Source organism: Ostrinia nubilalis, chromosome 9 (assembly GCF_963855985.1).
Source record: "Ostrinia nubilalis chromosome 9, ilOstNubi1.1, whole genome shotgun sequence".
Lineage (NCBI taxonomy): Eukaryota > Metazoa > Arthropoda > Insecta > Lepidoptera > Crambidae > Ostrinia > Ostrinia nubilalis.
Genome location: NC_087096.1, coordinates 13,130,291 through 13,153,354, shown reverse-complemented (window position 1 = coordinate 13,153,354; position 23,064 = coordinate 13,130,291). Strand labels below are relative to the sequence as shown.

At 34.8% G+C, this 23,064-nt stretch overlaps 1 long non-coding RNA gene and 1 other non-coding gene across 2 annotated transcripts in view; both read right to left on the bottom strand.

Moving 5' to 3' along the window:
• Positions 1-271: 271 nt before the first annotated feature.
• The window catches only part of LOC135075032 (uncharacterized), a 64,674-nt gene continuing 41,881 nt past the window's right edge, over positions 272-23,064 (bottom strand). The window contains exon 3 of the long non-coding RNA XR_010257946.1: positions 272-333. This is a non-coding gene — a long non-coding RNA (uncharacterized LOC135075032). The remainder of the gene's footprint in view (positions 334-23,064) is intronic.
• Positions 15,518-15,591, bottom strand: Trnaa-ggc (transfer RNA alanine (anticodon GGC)). The gene has a single exon. It is a non-coding gene; the product is annotated as a tRNA-Ala (tRNA).

Sequence of the window (23,064 nt, the reverse complement as noted above, 5' to 3'; positions counted from 1 at the left end):
CGCCGGAGGGAACGCACGTGTAATTTTTAGCAATGGCACATTTTCACGCGTCTTTTGTTTTTTTCAAGAGGTTTGATTGTTAAGTATTTTATACTTTCAATTGTTTTATTATTTACACGTTTTTTAAGAGGTTGGATCAGCGACTAATACACGTTTAATTGTTTTGACAATAATATTTTAACGTACTAATAAGATATCGAACTTTAAGAGGTTGGATTATAGACTAATTTACACGTTATCTATCGCTGAAGATAAATATACTAAGAAACTAACACTGAATTTACAAACTTTGGAAATATTTCACTGGCAAAGCACTACACTCACACACACCACCTGAAACAAAAAGAAAACACAATTAGGTAACGGTAAATAAAGTAGGTAAAGTTAAATCGAACAAGTTCTATTGTGGGCTCAAAGTATTTTAGGCAAAAAGTTTACTATACGATTTATTTTCTTAGGAACGCTTGTAAGAATTTTCATTCACCGATAAAAGAGCTTAAAGTAAAGTACTAAAACTATTCATATTATGTTAGTAAATACATCAATGAAACCGATTATAAAGTACATGTTTTTTAACCTTTGCTAAATGATTGTGGGTGATTACAAGTCTATAATATGTAGTATAAACAGTTTTATCGTAGAAACGGTACCATACTTTAATAATACTCAGTTAATAACCATATTAACTCTTGTTCATTTCAGCTAGACAAAGGGTCTCCCCAAGGATTACTTCAACGACCTGTCCTGTGCTGCCTACATACAGGTAGACTCTCACACATGCTGTATTTAAGTTATATCACATTCAAATATGAACCATTTCGCTGTATTATGATAGCTCAAATTGCACCAATCAAAACTTAACTTCCTAAAACAACGGAGAAATACGACGTTGAATAATTTATGGACTCAATCAAGGTCTATTAATAATAGTGCCAACGAATCTATCGGGCAATAGTTCCCAGAAGCTTGGAATAGATTCTTAAGTTTAATAATGAATATTAAAATTTAATAATGTAGGTCTGATCTGGTGAAGGCAGATTCAAACATAAATTATCTTGTTGAACGAATCCTTGGGGGAGGCCTTTGTCCAGCAGTGGACGTCATTTGGCTGAAACGAACGAACGATTATCTTGTTGTCTTAACGCAATATAAATTACAATAAAATAATATAACAAGTCCGTAGCTCAGCGATCAGAGCAGTTACCGGCAAGGGAAAGGTCATGGGTTCAATTGCCATCTGCTATTTTTTTTTCAAGTTTTTACAAAAACATAGTAAAACGTCTGAAACAAATGCATTCAGGAGTACTTGACCCGAATACTCAATATTTTAGGTGCGAAACGAGAAAAAACTTTACAGACGGTAATGCGATAGATCAAGCTCTCACTTCAAGCTTAACTGAGGCATCTTATTTTGTGGTAATAGATGCTATTTCACAACAAAAATGACAAGTTTCACGTGCTATCGAGTGAAGGTTGGCAAATATTCAAACGGTGAACTTGGATCGTTATCTATCCCTTGATATCATTATCCTTTTTTCCCGGAAGTGACAGGCGATGGTTCTTTATTCTTTATTCTTTTTTCTGCTCACAATACCATACCTTTTTACTTGATAGGTACCGAACTAACTTAAATTGCTACCTTCAGAAATTCTAAAAATATTATAAGTAATAGGTATGTTCGTATTTTCTTCAATTTTGATTATCTACGTACACACAAACCAAAATCTTCTGAGCTATTTCTTCACGCAAAAACTTTTGAGGATTTTGATAAAGCTTTAAAATCTCATAGCCACATCATAATAGAAGTCGCTGGCAAAAGTTGCTAAAAATATCTGAATTATCCGGGAAAAATCTCCACTTTTCTTCTGTTCCAAACAATATTTTTGCCAACATCTTGCCCTATATTTCTGCAACGTATAAAACTGCACCGTATTTTTAAATCCACCGGTTTTATTTCCGCATACTTTGTGCAGTACTTTTACTGCATTTACTACACAAGCCCTAAAATAAACCCAGGCTGGTACTTAGCGTGAAATGGATGTACCATGTTGGAAAATATTATTGCCCATAAAACGAATGCATCGAATTCGCGATCGAGCTGCAGATCGAAAGCACTCGATTCTATTAGTATTTTATTGCGATGACGTGTGGTGGAGGAGACTTGTTGTGATTTATAAAGAACTTCAGTAATTATTCCTAGAGAGATTAGTGATGTATCCTTCTGTACCACTTACTGGTAAAGTCTCTCAATAATAATAAAACTCAATAAAACTCATTTATTTCTGTAAATAGGCTTAAAAAAAAACACTTTTACACGTTTTGACGTAAAAGCACTTTCTGATAAATCTATTAAGAACTTACTTACCTACCTGTCACATAAACTACGCTCTAAAGATTACAGTCATCTTTGATTGTTGAAAAGTGTTCAATAAGTAAGGTATCCTACACCTACTAATCCTGTTCTTGCATCCCTTCTGTTCAGGATAGCTGAAAAAGGGGAAAGTAGGGTACCTAATAAGGAAAATTATATGCTTACTTAAAGGAAAGGAATAACTGTATTGACATCATTTACGTTCGATAAGAAAATTCACATAAAACTATGAACAATGCCAAAAAGTTGCAACTCTAATCTGAAAAGGAGTACAGGGACTTTCTCAACTCGAAATTACTTAATACTAAATTTACTTTCACTCAAAACACAACACGTCGAGTTATCTCAAGACGTATCCCAAGTTTTCCTCGTGTGTTTCAAACAAAAACCGTGCAAGTTCCGCGTCGCGTCCAATAAGTCCCGTTAACTCCTAGGGGACGTGACGGGAACACTGAACAATCTCCTGATTTTCCAATCCGCTTCTTGGAAAAGTTTTAAAATTAAAGAAAAGTGTAGGAGAATTCGCTTCAAATGTTTGAAACTGCATCGTTTTTATCTACGCGTACCATTTTCTATTTCCTAAAATTATCAAACCAAGAAAAGACTCGAAGGAATAACTACTATAGAATTTGAATATTTAAGTTAAAGTAACTCAATGTTAAATTGCAACAAAACTTTCGACTTTTATTGAATTATTTATTTATATTTTTTTTCTTTATTCAGAAAACCACAGATCTTTACAACAATTAAGGTTTATTAAGGTTCGAACACTGCATTATTTTAACTATTCGCAAAAGTCATAGCAATATGTCACCTGCCATGAAAATGGTGTGATGGTGATGTCGATCACACTTATGGTGTAGTTATCTTGTTACTATTTTTTATCTTGTTTATGTTGGCATAATAACATGATAATAGTAGATTTCTGCTTATTCGTGATCATATCTAACAATATTAGAACGTTATCTAGTAAATTATGTTTGTTTGTACTTTTTGTGATTACCTAGAAAAATAATTTGGTTGAAGAAAATATTATGATTTGTTATTGTATTATTCATTGAAGCCCAAAGTTCTACGCAGCAAACCCGAAATCAAAACATTTGAATGTGAATCATTGCGGTGTATTGCTCTCTCGACAATATGAATGTGAGATTCTTATGTATTTATGGGATTTCAGTTAAGTTGGTCGGTGAATTTATATTAAAGCTTTCAGTTTCTATAAAACAAATTTTGCGACCACTAAAATCGTGAATTTGGTGCTGACTACAAGGACTGGGTATAATTGTTGTTCAGAAAATGTGTCAACGAATCCTTATCATCTATTTTTATATCAATTTGTCACACGTGAGATGTACTTAACCTTGAACGTAGATAATAAAAGGTGACAGTAAAGCTCCAGAAGTTGGTATTTACCATAACGACGAGAACCATAAATTGGAGAGCCCTTAGCTCTTTGTTTTTCGTTCCAGAAATGACACTTCAGCATTTGGTGGGTTATGAAAATTTTACGAGTGATTTCTTGGTACGCTCGCAAAAGTCACCTGAATGTGTGAGGCTAATTTGATGCTATTATGACCTCTGTACGCCTGTTCATAAAGGTTGGTTTGCTAAATATCCCAGGTTTAATAAGGGAATTTATGTCGCAAACGACTGTTTTTGTAGTGTGCGGGTTTATAGCGCATTCGGGAATATGTGTCAGCCAATTTTATTGTCATGGTATATCAGACTTAAAGTTTTTGTCTAGGGAAAAGGTATGCCAGTGATTTTAAACACAAACGCGAATAACTTGATATTATGTAAAATGTTCATATAAAAACTTCGTTCGTTCGTTTCAGCCAAATGACGTCCACCGCTGGACAAAGGTCTCCTCCAAGGTTTTCCACAATGAACGGTCCTGCGCTGCCCGCATCCAGGCTCTTCCCGCGACTTTCACCAGATCGTCGGTCCACCTAGTAGGAGGCCTGCCCACGCTACGTCTTCCAGCCCGTGGTCGCCACTCGAGAACTTTTCTGCCCCAACGGCCATCGTCTCTACGAGCTATAAGCCCCGCCCACTGCCACTTGATTTTAGCAATTCTGCGAGCTATGACGGTCACTTTGGTTCTCCAACAAAAACTATCCAACTATAAAAAAGTGCTACAAGATAAATTAAATACGACAAGACAGATTTGTAACATTAATTACTCACATAATATTTCTTATTAATTACAAATACCCGACGAGAGCATAAACATTGAAAAAATACATTGAAAACGTGATTTAATTATTAGATACGATCATAATTTATTGCTTACACAAAAGAAAAAGATACAGTAGGATTAAACCGTTAAATTCGTGACGTACCTATAGATAAGAGTATTTTTAATACATGCGTATAGCTACAAATTGAGTATATATACAATAACGGTTTTTTAGTTATTTATATGTTTCTATAAGCCTTCTTTTCAGTAAATTTCAAATGAGTACCTACACCTCATTAATAATACCTGTTACTTTCGTCAAGTAGGTACTATTATTCTGTGTTTTGATTTAGGTAAGTGTTATCGACTTTACATTTACATTATTTTACATACTATAACTTTTCTCGCTTAAAATTTAAGTATCAGTACCATCGTAATGAGAGTTTTTTATGAAATCACTGCAATGTCAAAGTGCACCTACTGTAGCTTAATTTTTTCTTGTGTACTCATCGAATGAAACATACAAGTCATTAATAAATTTAACGAACAAAAGACTAACCGCTGATCGTAAAGGAATAATTTTATTCTTGTTACCCGCTTCCTTCCGCAATTATGTGGTTTCCGGATACGTTTAAAACTGATTGTAAATAACAAATAGCTCGTTAAGTAAAAGATATTTTGACATTTTCAGACAAATAAAATTAGATAAATTAACTGAGTTTATGAAACGTTTGTCTTGCTTTTTGAACGCGAGAATAATTAATTACTGATTGAAAAGTGAAAATAATTATAAATAATGAAAATGCATTTTCAGAAAACATTTTATTACTACGAATTGCAGATATTTTTTTAAGAATATTAGAAATTTATTAATACTATTTTTTATACGATGTCGTCGGTCCACCTTGTAGGTGGACGTCCCATGCTGCGTTTTCCGGTACGCGGCCTCCACTCCAGAACCTTCCAACCGGACAACATAGATAGCATTAGGGAAGGGAAGCTATGTTCAGCAGTGGACGTCCTATGGCTAAGATGATGATGATAATGATTTTTTTATAATCCAGCTAAAATTAATATGCTTGTGTTACGAATGGGTTCACCACAATAGTCAAGCGGTGGGATTCGATTCCGCGTTCCTTGGATCACGAGTCAGCCAGTCCGATACCTTCACCGTTCGGCTATCCTCGCTTTCTTCTAAATCTAAATAAACAATCTAATTCTTACTTTAGCTAGAATAAGCGTTTTTACATAACCTTTAACTTGGAATAAACTATCAACTACTTATTGACAAACAATAAGAAGATCTCAAGAAAAAGCTATGTAAAAACCTTTGCCAAATAATCGTAAAGCCAAGCAAACCCTCCTCAAGGGCATTTGTCGCCTCAGGCGGAGAGACGAGTGCTGAAATCCGAAAAAATCTTGTATTTACAGTTGTATTACTATTGCGATTTGAATAATTTTCCTTGGAACATGAAAATAAACGTCGGGTTTTCACGTTATTTTCACTTGGAAGCATGGATTTGACAAGTTTTTGTACATTTCCTATCACAGAAAAGATGTTTTATGTGTTGTCTTTTTATAGTTTCGGGTCCTGAAAAATATTGGTTTGTGTGGATGCCTGGATGTTTGTTACTCTTTCACGCAATAACTACTGAACGGATTTTGATGAAACTTTACATTATTATTGTTTATAACCTAGAATAACATATAGGCTATATTTATACCCATCTGTGACACACTAAATTTCAGGCGGGTGAAGCCGCGGGCAAAAGCTAGTATCTGTATAAAATACTTGCGTAGTTACTTATTTCTTGAGTCAGTTATTAAAATAGTCGATCTGAAAGTCAAGTATTTTCACCCATATTGGAAAATTAGTGCAAACTGCAAACTTTCTTGCTGCCCGTATGTCAGGAGAACTGTTCTCAAGAATTATTCACCATTTCAAAAACAACCCTATATCTTGACTATAAAAACCAATTCACATCCAACCCAGACTCAGCTTTGTTTAAAACTAAATGCTTTTCAAAACAAACCCTGTAGTTACGATTACTGCTTTAACAATAAACTACTGAAACACCAGCATAACTTGACCCCTTCAGTATTCGCTGCTTGCCACTTTGACTTCAAATATAAACAGTCAGAACTGGAATATAGGTCTAAGTAAACTGGACGGCGACCCTTGGATATAATTAAAAGTTAGACAATTTCCCTGAGTTATTAGAAAATGCCGTCGTAATGTTTTTAATAGAGCCCCTAGATGTAATATAGATAAAGTTATTCGATTTTTGTCTTTATGACTGTGATAATTACGACATAAAAGGTTGAAAGATAAAAAATGGTTTTCAGATTATTTTATGATTGCGGTTAATTACGGACTCTCTTTAATTACTTGTTAAGTATCCGTTGTTTTTGTTTGCGTTGTGAATCCATACATAAGTGAATTGAGTACAATACTCGTGATTCCAGTTATTATTTATGTTTTGTTCTTAACCATCATATCACATCACAATAGATATTATTTTTAACCGACTTCAAAAAAGGAGGAGGTTATATGTTCGGCTGTATGAATTTTTTTTTTCTATGAATGTTCACCGATTACTCCGTCAATAATGTGGACCGATTTTCAAAATTCTTTTTTTGTTCGATACACGGGATACGGGTACACTTCTGAGGTGGTCCCATTGTAGCCAAGTCAGGATCTGATGATAGGATCCTAGGGAAATCGAGGGTAACCCTCAAATTTTATAGGCACGTATATCGTTTTTCATATATTTTTTCTATCGTGTGGAGCAACTTATTGAATTGAGAATCAACCTCGTATTATTGTAATAAAGCATAATAATTGTAACAGATTCTAAGAAAGTGATTACGGGGGTGACATAGTCACTTTGACAAAACCCCCTATAAAAAATATCATACTACGACTGCACAGAATAAACTTCTTTCGGAAGTAAAATGTGTCTCCACCACTGCATTCTCCATTTGAGTAAAGAACTCGGTCGGTTCTGTTTTTACCAACAAAGCTACATGAAAACTGTTGTGTACGAGATCTTTTAAAAGGAAATAAATCTTTTAATTCAACAAAAAAAGCTATCATAAAATCCTACTATCCTATCAACATTAGTACTTAAATGTGGATGGATTTTGATGTAACTTTACAATAGTTAAGTAAGTAGGTATTTATTGTTCAATCAGAATAATTTAAATGCTATCATTAAAATCTACGAAAAACTGAAGTTCAGGCGGGCGAAGCCGCGGGCAAAAGCTTGTGTTCGGGAATCAGATGACCTCACAAAGGTCAGCAAGGTCAAGCAAGTGTCGAAGAGGATTAATGTCAGAACTTAAAGCGAGTTTGTCAAGTCAGTGATTAAGCGATTCCCAAAATTAACGCCAATGACAAATTCAAACCTACAGTTAAAGCCAGAGGGATATCTGATTTAAATATTAATAGCACTCATAGCAAATAATGGTTAATCAGCTGGTTACCGGTGACTTTATCTGCCAGATATTGTCTAGCAGGGACTCGTGTAACCTAAATTTCAAAATCCAACTTAGTTCATTCCTAATATCATGTAGGTAAGTCTTGTGGAGCATGTATATTGCGGCTAATGGCCTTAGTAACTTAGACTGACAGATGTCAATTCTGAACAAGACAAAATAAGGCCACGCGTGGATTAATGTCATCTTGCTTCATTCGGAAAACCAGTCACTATTATTCCCAACATAATATTAATTAAACAATGCCTGAGCAATACAATACACTGAAAAGCTCTTAGGTGCCTTTATCACTAAACAACACCTTGAAAGGACAACCCATAATGGTCTAATGAAGCTCATTTTATAAGATCACCGCAACCCGATATTTGCCCGTGTTGCTTTTAATGCCCGCCCTAGGTATTGTTTAGCATTGTCGTGCCGCTATTGTCCCCGCCCGCCCTAGGGGCACGCTATCAGGTCTGTGCGGTCAAATTGCCCACTCGTGTAGCGGAACGTTGTAGTACCTACTGTAGTTAGACTGATCGAGCACTGTGCACCGATGTGGAATACATTGTAATACCAGCCGGGCTAGGATAAAGTCATATCGACGATTTTAGGCGACAAAAGTATGGGCTTATTGCGTAAAATAGATAAAAAGGCGCGATAAAAGCTCCAGGCCTTCTGGTCTACCTACTAAGGTTGACTGATCGAGCGAGCATCATTCAAAGGAGTATGACAATGGTCCACTACGGAATATAATGAGAAGGTATGATACTGCAGACGTTGTATAATGTAAATGTTGGTGTCAACTTCAAAAATATGTACCTGTCTCCGGATTTTTTCTATGGATTTAAAACACATTAATGAAAACGTTACGAGTTTTAATCAATTTTATTTGTATTTTTCATTTGTAATAGGTAGGTAATACCTATGGTATAAATATTTCATCAAAATCTATGAAAGAATCGTTCCGCACATTCCCTAAATTCAAATCGACGTTCAATAGTACTCGTACATAATGGGCGAACTCGTAATGAAAAAATATTGAATACTCTTTATTTTGCGGAAGCCACGATTTTCATTTGTGGATAGCCTCGAGGTATTTTCTTTCATTATTAAATTATTGTTTTGTGCTCTATCATGCTTGAAACTTCAAAATCTGCAAAACACAGTGAATTTTTTCTCTTAGTTTTCATAAATTCAAATTAACACGAATCATATTTTTATTTAAAGTCTTTGTAAGAAGCAAAACGTTGCTTTTAGACAGAATAAAAGTGAGCACTTTGACCTCACAAATGAGCAAAATATGATTTAATTAAATACACTCGCAGGAGTGAAATTAATTAATTTAATTAAGAACAAAATGGCTGCGTAACATATTAATTTTGGATATTATTCAGTTTGAAGCATTAGCAAATTAATTACTGAAATAAAATATCAGCTGGGTTTAGACTGTACGACCTCGACCGACGTTTCGGTCTAGACAGGGAAATGTACTTTGAACAACAACATTAGGCTGCGTTCACAGTTCACACTAAAATCTATGGTCTTAGAGAAAAGTAAGGTGTTTTTTTTTCTTCAATAGATAAATAAGAATATCAGTAGAATAAGTAAAAAACACATGGACAATCGTCTTCTTGATTGTGAGTAAAAATTTTCAACACTGTTTATAATCAAAAGCTTCAAAAACTTTCCTTTTCGTTGTACAGTCGCGGAATGAAAAGGTTCGTCACCTTAGTGTCGGTTTTCGCTTGCAGTAGGTACTGTAAGAGTCAAACCTGCCAACATAACCGGGCAAGAAACAGTGCTGCTAACATTTAAATAAATATGACATTTGCTAACGAATAAGGTTTTGCTTGTTTATTTTTCTATCCCATCAGTGCAAATGTTACAAAATGTAGTTTTTTTTATTTAATAGATAATGGCAGGTTGAACCAACAAGAAGGTTTTAGTTTATCAATCATAATAATCTTCTTGACAAGTTAAATCGTCAAACAACTTTGATCTGAATAATTTTGAACTTTACTGCCGAACAGTTAAAGATTATTTTCTCTAACTCGAGATTATTCTGTAACATAGTTTCAAAAGGTAATATATGCTCGCGATTCGTTGAAGGAATCAATTTGAAAACTGACGAACCTTTTCATTCCGTGACTGTACATACAATCGCCGGCGTAATTTTTTTGCAAAATATCATTTTTTAACAACTACAATGTGCTCTATTTCGTGCCAAAATGGTTTGGCTAACATACATGGAACTTATTCATACAGGTAATCTTTATGTGAGTAGGTTTGGTAATTCACTTTAGATCAGGACCTATGCCTATGTTCTTCTTCTTCTGGTCGTGTCGACAACAAACCTACACAGCGTCGGCCCAAAACTCCGCCACAAGAGTGGCGTTGTCAGTAGCCTTCATTAAATCTTCCTGCGTGCAGTTGTTTAGGCACGCAGGAATGCCTATGTTAATATCTGTTTTTACTGCCAAAGAAAAATAACCCTTAATGCTTCAGATGTAGTCACGGCTTTACCGTAAAACAAGAAAGCTGTTCGAAACTAAACCAATTTTTCCGATTCTTACGCTCCATTTACTCCGCCAGATACGCTTATTCCACGTTTGTTGTGAAGAAAATTACCTTTTCCCAGCATTTCTTTGGAAGATTAAGATATTCTATCTTATTCTTTTGTATTTACTTATCTAATTTGAATGGAAAAAAATATAAAAGTGCTAGATAAGTCAAGTGATTGGAGAGAGACTGAAGAAAGACGGTTTTAATTGTATAATTCATAATCAAATATGGCAACATAGCAGTTTGTAGTAGCTTAGCTTAAATAAATTCAGAGAATTGAAAAATATAAAACGACGTTACCTTATATTAAAAGCTCTGGGCAATTTGTGTAGTAAGAGTGGCTTTGCAATAAAAACTTAGGTACGTAGATAAACATGTGAGAAATGGTGCGCCAAAACTGCCATATTAAGAAATACTTGAGTACATAGATGCTGTCTACATGAAAAAATTACCGTTACAGTTTTGAAATCAATTTTCCAACTGAGAGCTAAAATCAACCCCTATTTACTTAACGGCTTGCTTATGAAACCACATAGGTATTAATTTACGAACTAAAACCCATTTCAAACCTCTTGCATAAGTTTTAAAAGCATTTGCATGTTATTGCTCGAAATTATACCGTGAAAGCAGTGGCGGAAGTAAGTTATAAAGAACTGGATGACCGATGGCCGACTGGTTAAACTTTAGTATTTTAACTGACCTCAAAAATGAAATGGTTTCACGGAAAATTTATCATGCAATTTGCATTTCTTTATGACGAATTGCTGAACCTACTTTAAAGTTTTTAGTATTATTTCAGTAATTTTCTTCGGTTATATTTCAGTAGTTAAAGGCACTTTAATTTCAATTTAATATGAGGCTGGTTCATTTCAACTTTTAAATACTTAAATATCAATAGCTCTTTAAGTATTTAAAAGTTGAAATCGTTCGTTCAGATCAAGTCCGCTTTTTTCGCCAGTCAATAAGTTTTATGGGGCTCTTTCTAACCTATCCACTAAAATCTATCATCTTTTCAATATTCAATAGGTAATCGTTTATTGCATCTTGCTTACCCGATTATTATTAGTTATTCCTCTCTTCCCCACTATTTTCCTTACAGAATTATCATGACTCTATTTTACTGAAAGGTAAGGGCCAGTTTTCCAGATAATTTCAACTTAATGAAAGGTTACATTGTAAGAGCGCTTTCACATTTAGGCGATTTAGCAGCGCGACAAACGCGCGACAGACGCGCTGCCAAATATGCCCATAATATACTATGTATGTGACAGCGGATGCATGCCTTCACATTATAAAAACGCCGCTGCCGCGCTGCAGTCGCGCTACTAACGCCCTAATAATGTGAAAGCGCTCTAAATCTTTTCAGTAACAGAAACTATGAAACAATTTCGTGCCCGTCTCTGTGTCCAAGATAGGGCACTTAAGTAAAATGGCGTCGCTTAATCCCGAGTGTTGGCTGGATTTATCGTCATAATAAATTTAACAGGTCACTATTCTTACCTTTTCTTGATAGTAATAGTTTTGATGAGAAATTCTCCATTTAACGTACATTCTAATCATAAAATAGAGATGTTTCCCGATTAGGATGATGGTAATGTTTCGATAAGCACGCGATTTTTTAACTGCATTTTTTACGTTTAATTTAATACCTAATTTAACCATCATAAAATACTACTAACTGAAATATTAAATAAGAATACAAAGCTCTCTACATGTTCATAATATTGACTTCATAATAAAGTCATTCAGATTAATATAATTATCACCTTTTCTTTATAGGCCAGTAGAATTAAACACAAAAATTGATTAAATCGGAAATAATTCCTACAAAAGATTTTTTTGCTTTAATGGCTTCATTGGTTGCCCATTAAGACTCTCCTAAGTTTTCGACTTCGACGGAGTTGTGCTTAAGTGGTGGGGGCCCCCGAAAGCGGCGTTTTTTCGGTTTTTCGGTTATACCGCGTAAAGGACTTACCCTATCGAAAAGTGGTCTTCATGACGGTTAAAGGGCACTTAATTCTGCATTGAATAAGACCAAATTCATATGTTTTGGACAAACCGTTCTCGCGCTAAAGTTCGGCAAAGTAGAAAATATACGTATAATTAATGACCCTCTCCACGTCCAATGGCTTGTTACCCACATGCTTCCAAGCCTTGTAAAGGGTCGCCTTAATCAGTGTAACCCTAACAAGGCTCACGAGTTTGATTCGCTTATCCTTGTTCGTCCCAGCCGTTCCTTAACTGCGGTGGCTGCACCTCTTCCTGACACTCTCCTGAACGACTCTGTGTTACCTAATGTGGCTGCCTCTCTTCCTTGTACCCTCCTGTACGATTGCATTGCTTAGCTATATGCCTGGTCCAAGGTTCGACGCCACAAAATCAACTTTGTACGCGTGAAAATAGTTTAAATACTGTTTTCCGTGCTTGCAACATTTTTCTTTACTGCTTCGCCTCTATTAGTCGTAGAGTGATTGTATATATCCTATAGCCTTCCTCAATGTATGAGCTATTCAACACAAAAATAATGATTTCAATCAAACTAGTAATTCTTAAGATTAGCGCGTTCAAACAAACAAACAAAAAACTCTTCAGCGTTTTAATATGAACTTGTTGTTGTTGATTTTTGGCGTCGAACCTTAGACCCGGCATACGGCTAGGCAACGTAGTCATGCAGGAGGATACAAGGAAGAGGGGCAGCCACAGTAGGTAACACAGAGTCGTTCATGTGAGTGACAGGAAGAGGTGCAGCAACCGCAGTTAAGGAACGGCTGGGACGAACAAGGATAGGCGCATCAAGCTCGTAAGCCTTGATAGGGTTACACTGGTTGAGGTGGCCCTTTTCAAGACTTGGAAGCATGTGTGTAACAAGCCATTGGACGTGGAGAGGGTCATTAATTATACGTATATTTTCTACTTTGCCGAACTTTAGCGCGAGAACGGTTTGTCCAAAACATATGAATTTGGTCTTATTCAATGCAGGATTAAGTGCCCTTCAACCGTCATGAAGACCACTTTTTGATAGGGTAAGTCCTTTACGCGGTATAACCGGAAAACCGAAAAAATGCCTCTTTCGGGGGCCCCCACCACTTAAGCACAACTCCGTCGAAGTCGAAAACTTAGGAGAGTCTTAATGGGCAACCAACGAAGCCATTAAAACAATAAAATCTTTTGTTGGAATTATTTCCGATTTAAAAGCTAATTCTACTGGACTATTATTTTTAAACACTGTTACTGTAGAAGTCATATTTGTATTTATGGTGTCAAGTCATCATTATTTTTAAACAATAAAACAATATTAAGCTACTCTATTTATAGTCGTCGAAAAACAACAATAGCGTCACTGGTTTATCTGCTGAATTATTTGATAGTCCCAAAATATAGTTTGAGGTGCAAGTGGTTCCGTGATCCTCAAAGGTATCGCATCAAATATTAACTGCCTCTCCAGTGGCTAATATCGTGAATCAGCTGTATACTTTATTTAATGGTATTATGATCCAAATTCCAATGCGTAGGTAGCTATTGTTAATTACTAATTGCGTGGGCTGTTGTGACATCCCTGGTTTTAGACTAAATGAGCAGTTAGTAGCTGTCTTTCTATTGTCAGAGGTAATCTAAAATGCATTACGCATGCCGACTCTTAACATTTGTCTATAATTATTTATATTAGATCAATTTAAAGATGTCTTTAATACTATGATATGTCATGATGTACTACTAACATATTTCTAAGAACATTGTTACTAAATCTACTAATATAGTATGTAAGTTCAAATTGTTACTAACCAAACTATGGACTGCTTTTGTCTGAAAATAAATAATTTTTATTTTATTTTTGTTTTATTTTATTTTATTTAATATTCTTTTTACGTATTAGTACACCCTAACTGTAAATGATTAAGGTTAGTTTAATGGAAATACTTTTATAACGTCAAGATTTTTTTTGTATCGTAAAGTTTTCACATTTGATGATCCCATATTCAAGAAAAGTTTAAAAACGTAAGGTATCCTAACAAATTCGTCTTTTTTTCAGCAGGTACAATTATCCACGTAAGATTTTCGGAGGATAAGCACCTTATTAAAACCTAGCGGGAGGTTCGATGTACTGGGTCTCAATTTAAAATGAAAAATAAATCAAAAGCTGATGGATGGTTCAGTACACTATTAACTCTCTCACGATCTCTCACTGAAAATCTGCTATGCCATTCATTCTGTAACTATTTTTTAAATGTAAATATTAGACTACATGCAATAGGTACCAAATCTAATACAAACCCCAAAAGGATTCGAACTTACTATCATGGCGTTCTAGTCCGTATCGTCATCATCAATACACAGAACGAATCATAGAGACCAGAGGACCCAATGAAAACGAGCATAACTCAAAAATCATCACATTTTTTCCTGCAATACGATATTACCTAACCACGAAGGAAACAAAAACAGCGAGCCCCTAAATACTTGAAGGTAGAAAAAAAGTCACATGAAAGGATGTTTGTTACCCAAATTGGGCCAGCCTGATCGTCATTGAAATGGAAAAGGTTGCTCCTAAAAATGCTAATGAGGGAGCCAAGGTCATCAGAGGTGAGGGCTTTCATTTTTAACTACCTTTGAAATTAAGATATCTACAGCTTTTTGCAGGTGTTATTAAAATATTTATCTGTGCTTGTAAAAGGTGATGGTAGTCTTGATTGCGATTTAAACACGTCCATGCTCTAGGAGGGCACATCAAGCTTTCATTTGGAAACACATACATAGAAGGATAAAAAGCAGCTCTCATTGATCTCGTTTCTTTGTTATTTTAAGATTAGATATATTACCTATTCTAATTGAATACACTGCGAAACATAGTTATTAAAATTTTAGCGTTAAGAGTCGCATCTCAAACTAATTTGAAAATTATAAATAACTTGAAAAAATCGAACTGCCTAAGGCGGGAATTGAACCCACGACCTTTCGCTTGCCGGGCGACTGCTCTTTCCAACTGAGCTACTTAGACACTGGATGAACCCGTCGAAATTTTCAAGTGTAATACGCTGTTACGGCCAGCGTTTGTTTCATCAATGTTAAGTATACCTACCCTACATCTAACAGAAATATTGTTGCAAATATTTAACTGTCAGTTAAGATGAAACAGCTCTTTTACATAGTTATTAAATTTTTAGCGTTAAGAGTCGCATCTCAAACTAATTTGAAAATTATAAATAACTTGAAAAAATCGAACTGCCTAAGGCGGGAATTTCAATTCCCGCCTTAGGCAGTTCGATTTTTTCAAGTTATTTATAATTTTCAAACACTGCGAAACATTTTACTATTGGTGATTTATTTTATTTTTTTTTTATTTTTTTTTTATTTTATTTTACTCACACAAAAAATCGAACAGAATTACATAGTGAATGTAAAAGATACGTTTGATGTTCATTCTTGTGTGAGTCTGATGCCTATGCTAGGTATATAGTATACCTGTATTACAGGTCATCAGGCTCCCACCACCTCAGGTCACTAATAAGCTTTAATTTATTACACTTTAATATTAACTTACTCGTATCAGAATTACAAGAAATACAAGAAATGTGTGTGTGTGTGTGTGTGTGTGTGTGTGTGTGTGGGTGTGTGTGCGTGAATGTGAGTGCTTCTTTAGAGAATGTTAAGTAAATAATATATTAACCTATACTACCATAATAATAATAATTTCCTATTTGTTTTGGTATTTATGTTAACACTGTTATTAGCTTTTCGGTTTCATCATAGCTCAAGTCCATGAGCCACTCTGAAACTTTCTTTTTACACTCGCGATGCAGAAGAGGGTAGATGGTGAGGGTAGAATTAGCATTGTTGTAGAGTCGGTTTCCCAGAAAACAAAAGAATCTGTGGGCAAATTTTGTTTGGAATTGGACGGTGGAGCATACAGTACCCTTCCTGCGTTTGTCAGCGTTAAGAAGCGGGTTATATGGGAAGAGGGCGTGTTTGCGAAGTATGACAGCAAGTACAAACAGTTGTCGGACAGTTAATACTTTCCAATGTTTATATACCTCTGTTGTGGGATGTAATTGGTAAATAACTAATCAAAGCAAATAAATAAATAACCAACATCTGAAAACTATTTAATTCCATCTTACATAATCAAAACTATATTTTCTTTTTCAAATGTCTACTACACGCTAATAACCGATTATTAAATTCATACCCAAGTACCTAATCAGGTAAATAAGGCAATCCAATTGAAGATTGCACTCGAATAAACATTTCCTAGATAAAACCTAACTTCGTTACATGCTCCATTTGTCATCTGAAAGGCGAGCGCAAATACTAGCAACCATTCCGGGGTTGAATCTGTGAACCGATCGATAAAAAAAATTTTAGAAGGTAAAAACGAGCACTTCCTGAGATTAAATCGGACTTATCAGATATTAATAAATTAATGATGCTGTTTACAGAGCTACATCGACAGCATGGAAAAATACTTATTCTTTATCTCTAATATTAAATTATAAACAAATTGTTAGAATGTTTGTCACTCACCTGGAACAACTTAGACCTTTCTTTGATGAAACTTTACAATGTTTTAATTTACAGTTATTTGCATATAAGTAATAGCTGACTCTGTGAACTTCATACCGCCTATTTTAAATTAGATAATTTGGTGAAATAATTTTCCAAATCGGTCCATTAGTTTCAGAGCATACCTATTCAATATGCAATCAAATCTTTCGTCTTTATAATATGAGTGTGGATTTGCAAGGTCTGCTTCATGTTTACGAACATTCTGTTATAATATTAATTAATGTTTCCTATGGGACCAATACTGAACATTCAAAATCTACTGCTTCCACATTGAATAGCCAATCAACCAAATTTACGTTGTATTTATGGTCCAATTTTATAAATTAACTTCCTTATGGGGTTCATTGTACTGGAGCAAGCAGTAAAAGCACCCCAATCCACTCCAATAAAAAAGGACTTTACACTGTAACTCAGAATGTTCTTCCTTTTTACTTCTTTTTGACATACAAAAAGGTTTGATCAATCAAAAAATGTACATGTTTTTTCTTGATTAATATTTTATTTCTTTTTTAGCTAAGAGGTTGTTCTAGAGTTCAATGGACTCCTAGAGACTGCATTATATTTTACTTGTAATACGATACGAAATATTATACGTTTTTCTCCTCATTTAATTAATATAAGTTCCCTAAGAAAGATGAGTAAAATGCTTGGCACTTTGGCCAAGAAATAGTAATTTCTTCTTGGCGCTTAGCCCACTTGTTGAATACGCCCCATCGTTATAGCCCAATTTATCATCATGACAAATAATCATTATGACTTCGGCTCTATTGCCTTCTGTTAAGAAAAAATTAAAATGTGAGATAACATCTTTGTACAATTGAATTTTTTATGGCTATAATAAAGTACATTTCAGTTGGCGCCATTGTAGAGTAAGGTTCTGTCACTCGCCAGTGATACCAGCTGTAAAGTAAGAAAACGATAGACCTCCCTCCCTAGACAAAATGTAGGTACTTTTTGATCGAATCGTAAATCGAATCCGTATCTGTAAAAAAATGGAAAAAAAAACTCCATACAAAAAAGGCTTTTCGACCACTTTTCGACTGATTATAATGTGCACTTTGTCTAGCTAGACCCACTCGTTAAAGAATTGTCGAACGATTCGAGATTGCACCCGAGCAGTTTCCGCCCCGTTAGCGCTGTCCGTTGCATTTTCTGTCGGACACAGAGCTAAGTAAAATATATTACCGCAAAAATACGTAATACGTTCCAGGTGAAAATGGAAATTACTAAATGGAGGAAAAATAATAAAATTACAAATGTTTTTCGAAGTAAACTAAAATGGCAAACAAAGTCAAACGTGATTGATTACGCTTTTCTTGAAAGTCCATTTTAATCTTGTTTAGTGAAATTTTGACATTATAAGCATTAGATTAATTATTATTCTTTTGGTATCCACATTTTATGAAAAGGCAACTCATTTTATTGAAAAAGCACTTCATTTTATTAGCGCCTTTCTCGTACATATTTTTAGAAGGTGTTACACAAGATCCTATTTTTAAGAAGAGATAATCGTGAGAAAATCAACAAAAAATAGATATTATGTTGAGATGATATTTTATCTCCCAGTCTTATTCGGATCCAGATGTATCGTAATTTGTAAGGATTTTATTTAAATACATCACACCGTTTATCCATTTATGGTTTCCCTTGATTAATTAAGTAGAGCCTTTGAGCGCTAATCTCACTGTAGTTCAGGTTTCTAATTAATAATTGCGACATAATTAATTGTTCTAGCCTTAGCCTACGCTGACCGCTGGGCTGACCGCAAAGCGATCTTTGGCACAGTTGGCAGACCTTCGAGGTGTAGGCTGTATTGTACTGTGGGCGATTATGATTAATTCAAGAGCTCTACAACTCTATTCCTTTATTATAACTAGCTTTCGCCTATGTTAGCTATGGTAAAGATAAAGTAGCATTCTGATGATAAAAAAATATCCCACCAAAAAGTTTCCAAGACGAGACCTTTCACTTACGAGCCGTTAATGCTCGTATAGTGAAAAAAATACATAGTATCCCATGTAGACCCACGCTACTCAAAATACCCACCGTTTTGGTCACAAGACATAAGGTGAACGTTTTATTCGCTGTTCCTTACTTTTCTGTACATGAGAACCTCCTCCTTTTGTTGAAGTCGGTTAAAATATGTAGTTATGGTAGGTACCTAGTAACGTGCACGTTCAAAATTTCATTATCATTATCATCATTTCAGCGTACTAAACATCTGTGTTTGGGTACCCCAAACAGTTTCATATTGTTCGATTGGAAGCGGAAAAAAAATATTGACAAATAAACATTAACCCCCTTACTAATAAAAAGTTACACAGTTGTTAAACACTGTTTTAAAATGACATTTCCATACTAAACGTCACTTTAAAACACTGTTCAACGAGCGTATAAGTTTTATCAGTAAGGGGGTAAGAAAATAAAAACTTATAATCAAATCAAAAGCTCTGTGAACTCCATCGATAATTTATCACACATAACAAAGGAAAAGTAACTCAAATTCGTAAAGGTCATTAATCATGCTGCCGTAGTAACTTGGCGGTTAATAATTAAAGAATCGATTGTCCCTAATCAAGCCGCCTTTCGGAACTAGCTGCGACAAAGCCGTAAATAACAGTGAAAATACTGGAGATAAAACTGTTTTTATTTAAGCATTTATCTTGCTTGCCTTGGGATCATGAACTTTTAAAAAACTTCGGGTATATAAAAATGGTCTATGTTCTAATTATATTATTACTGTTATGTTCTAATGTAAGGAAAACAAATACTGTCAAACTAAAAGGTGGTGAAATTGAGAATTTTCAAGAGAAAAAGAGAAGTGTATTGTGGAAGTCACGATTATAAAACTTATAAATTAAAAAGATTTTATAGATACAACCAGCGCTGCAGTGTCAAATAGTTCGTGGTACCCAAAGTGGCCAAAAATTTGACAACACAACCTCATTCCAATTGTAACAAAGACGTGTTGCGAACTTTTTGGCTACTATAGGTGTCACGAACAATTTATTACACTTCTTAGGTACATTCTTGTGGTAAGGATACCTATGTGTATCTGTATGTACATATAGTGTATAGTGATAACGACATATAAACTGATCCATAAAGATCAGAAAGATCGCTGCATTACATTTAACGGTTGGCACAACCGCCTCAATAACCGCGCGATGGCTCTAATAGGAATTTTCCCGTAAATCGAAAACGCCTACCCCTTCAGGCTGTAGGACCACTCGTTCCCGGAGGATATTGCTTCCGACCGGAATCTCGATCCTGGGAAAGTAATTTCTAAGACTTCTCTCGCCACATTCCTATACAATGTGTTAAAGGTTTCGCTATTTTACTATGATTGAGCTATTCTGGATAGATAGATATAATACGACTGGTTATTATTACAAAACGTGTAAAGATCCTATTGAAACCATATCGAAAAAACTTAAGCTGCTTAGAAAAATAAGTTAGGTACCTATAGTCTACGAGTAAGCTTAAAAATTATGAATAAAACGTTTTACAGATGGGTTTATTTATATTGCAGTTTATTAAAAACAGAAAGAAACTAAAATATGAAACAATTTAAAAATGTTATTAACTATGCGATTAGAGTCACTTCTCAAACTAAATTGACTTATTAAATGACTTAATAAACAACTCAAATGGTAGAGCAGTCGCCCGGCAAGCGAAAGGTCGTGGTTTCGATTCCCGCATTAGGCAGGTCGATGTTTTCCAGTTCTTTAATTATAATAAGCTTTAATAAGTACACTAAAGTTAATTTCGACATAACAACATCGTCACTTGCCCTTATTAGGGCCGAAACGCAATAACTTTTACCAATGTCATGCTAAAACTAATATCAGAAACAAAACAATAAGCGTGACAAAAAAGTAAATAACAATAATTGTTTTCACTATAACTAACTGATTTGTAGCTCAAAAGTCCAAATCGTATTATTAACGAAAACAAAAACAAAGCAGCCACAAAAGAGCTGGCCACCCATAAAACCACAAAGGAAAATGAGAACTAACAATCTTGTCGCCGTATCGATGAAAAAAATGGCGCGTTTTCATTTCTTTTTTTTATGTTGCAGCGTTGGCATCAAGCCAATCGTCATACCTGCCAGCTGTTTAGCTGCATTGCAACCTCTTTCGCGTGCCAGGTTCAACCAAAGCAATATAACTTTTTAAGAGGTTTTAGTCTTATACCTGATTTAGGTGTTATACAACACCTGACCATTCATTTATCTAAAAAATTGTGGACATGGACCTTTCAGAACCTTTTTTCGAACGCAATAGTTTTGAACATTAATATTAACCAACTTTACGTAACTTGTTATTTTTTTACAGAGATATCGATGTAACCTTTTGCTTTTATTTTTGAGTCACATTAAATTATGTCTTTAATTTTCGATTCACACTCAATAATAATTACTTTGCCAATACTTGCCCTTAAAACAAACCTTAATGTCCCCTTACAGCCCTATTAGGCCCTCCCTGAAACATGGCTATTAACCTATACCCTGCACCATTTGGGTCTAAAAGGCCACTTAACCAGATAATTATCAAGTGTGAATATGTTAACACTTTAGGTCTACGACTGTACCAGACATGCTTTAGTACGTCAATAGCATCAACTTCTCTTTGTCGAATTTTGACGACTTACTTTTTTACTTTTTTTTATTTTATGGCTTCGTGTCCTATCTAAATAAATCTCTGGCTAGTGGACATTTAGTTTTACGTCATTTTATTTGTTGTTACGCACTAATAAACCTTTATTCGTGTCAATTTTTATGTCTGCAGCAGGGATGTAAATATGTAATGGATATCCGTAGGTAACCGTAACCGAAACCGATTCAAAAGTTTTTAGATAGATTCGGATAAAGGCGGAGTCTAAATCTTAATATTTTTAATAGTTGTTACTTGTCTGGCATCCCCTGGCACCATTCTGATTTACCCGCCTGTTTTACCTTATCATAGGTACCGTACCGTACCGTCATAGTACGTAAAGTGGCTATGTGGGTCGCGCAGCATCTTGCTATTTGAATTTTACCTTTTTAACATTCTAATATCCGTACCTAACCGAAATTATCTGAAACTTTCGGATAATCCGTAATCGAAACCGGTATAATATTATTCTAATATCCGTAACCGTATTCATAGCCGAAACTTCATCCATAAAATCCCTGGTCTGCAGTTTATCAAACTTTTGAAAAGAAGCTAAATAAATAAAGCACGAACTAAGTAGCAAGTCTACACGGGACACTTAGATATTAACTAAAGCACCCAGAGCGGTAATTAAGTCTTAATTCCTGTTGGAACATAAGGGGACGCGTGTCAATAAACAATGAGAGAGGTTATAATAGTCTTGAATACCGTCGCGAAGGACTAAAGGCATTATTAAGACTAAGCTTAGGGTTATTATCGTGTAATTGTGTCGTGTAATTGTGTAATGTAATTGTGTCTCTTAATTGCTTCATATTTCAAAGAAGTAAAAACCATTTTTAGCCTTAGTTTATCTTTTAATCTTTGGTTTAGGATATAAATAACATACAAAAATTAAGAGAGTGAAAAAAGCTCATTAAGACTAAATATGTGCCTATTTAGCTTAGAAATGTTGCTATTCTGAGCTCCCTTTTTGTCTTATGAAGAGACTATGTGGCCATCTGAAAAAAATAAGTTAAATTCATCGCTTATAGTGCAAAGTTGAAAACAGTAACTTTTTTTTTAAATTTTCGTTGAAGTCCAAACGAAAAGAAACTTGTTCGAAAATATTAAACGACTTCTATTCTTTTTAATAGAGATAATAATTGAAAGACAAGACGTCTCTCGAATCAGTAATTTAAGTAGCCTATAAAATAAAATATTATTAAATACAAAGATCCCGTTGAAAAAAACAACCCCACATCTTTTAAGCCATA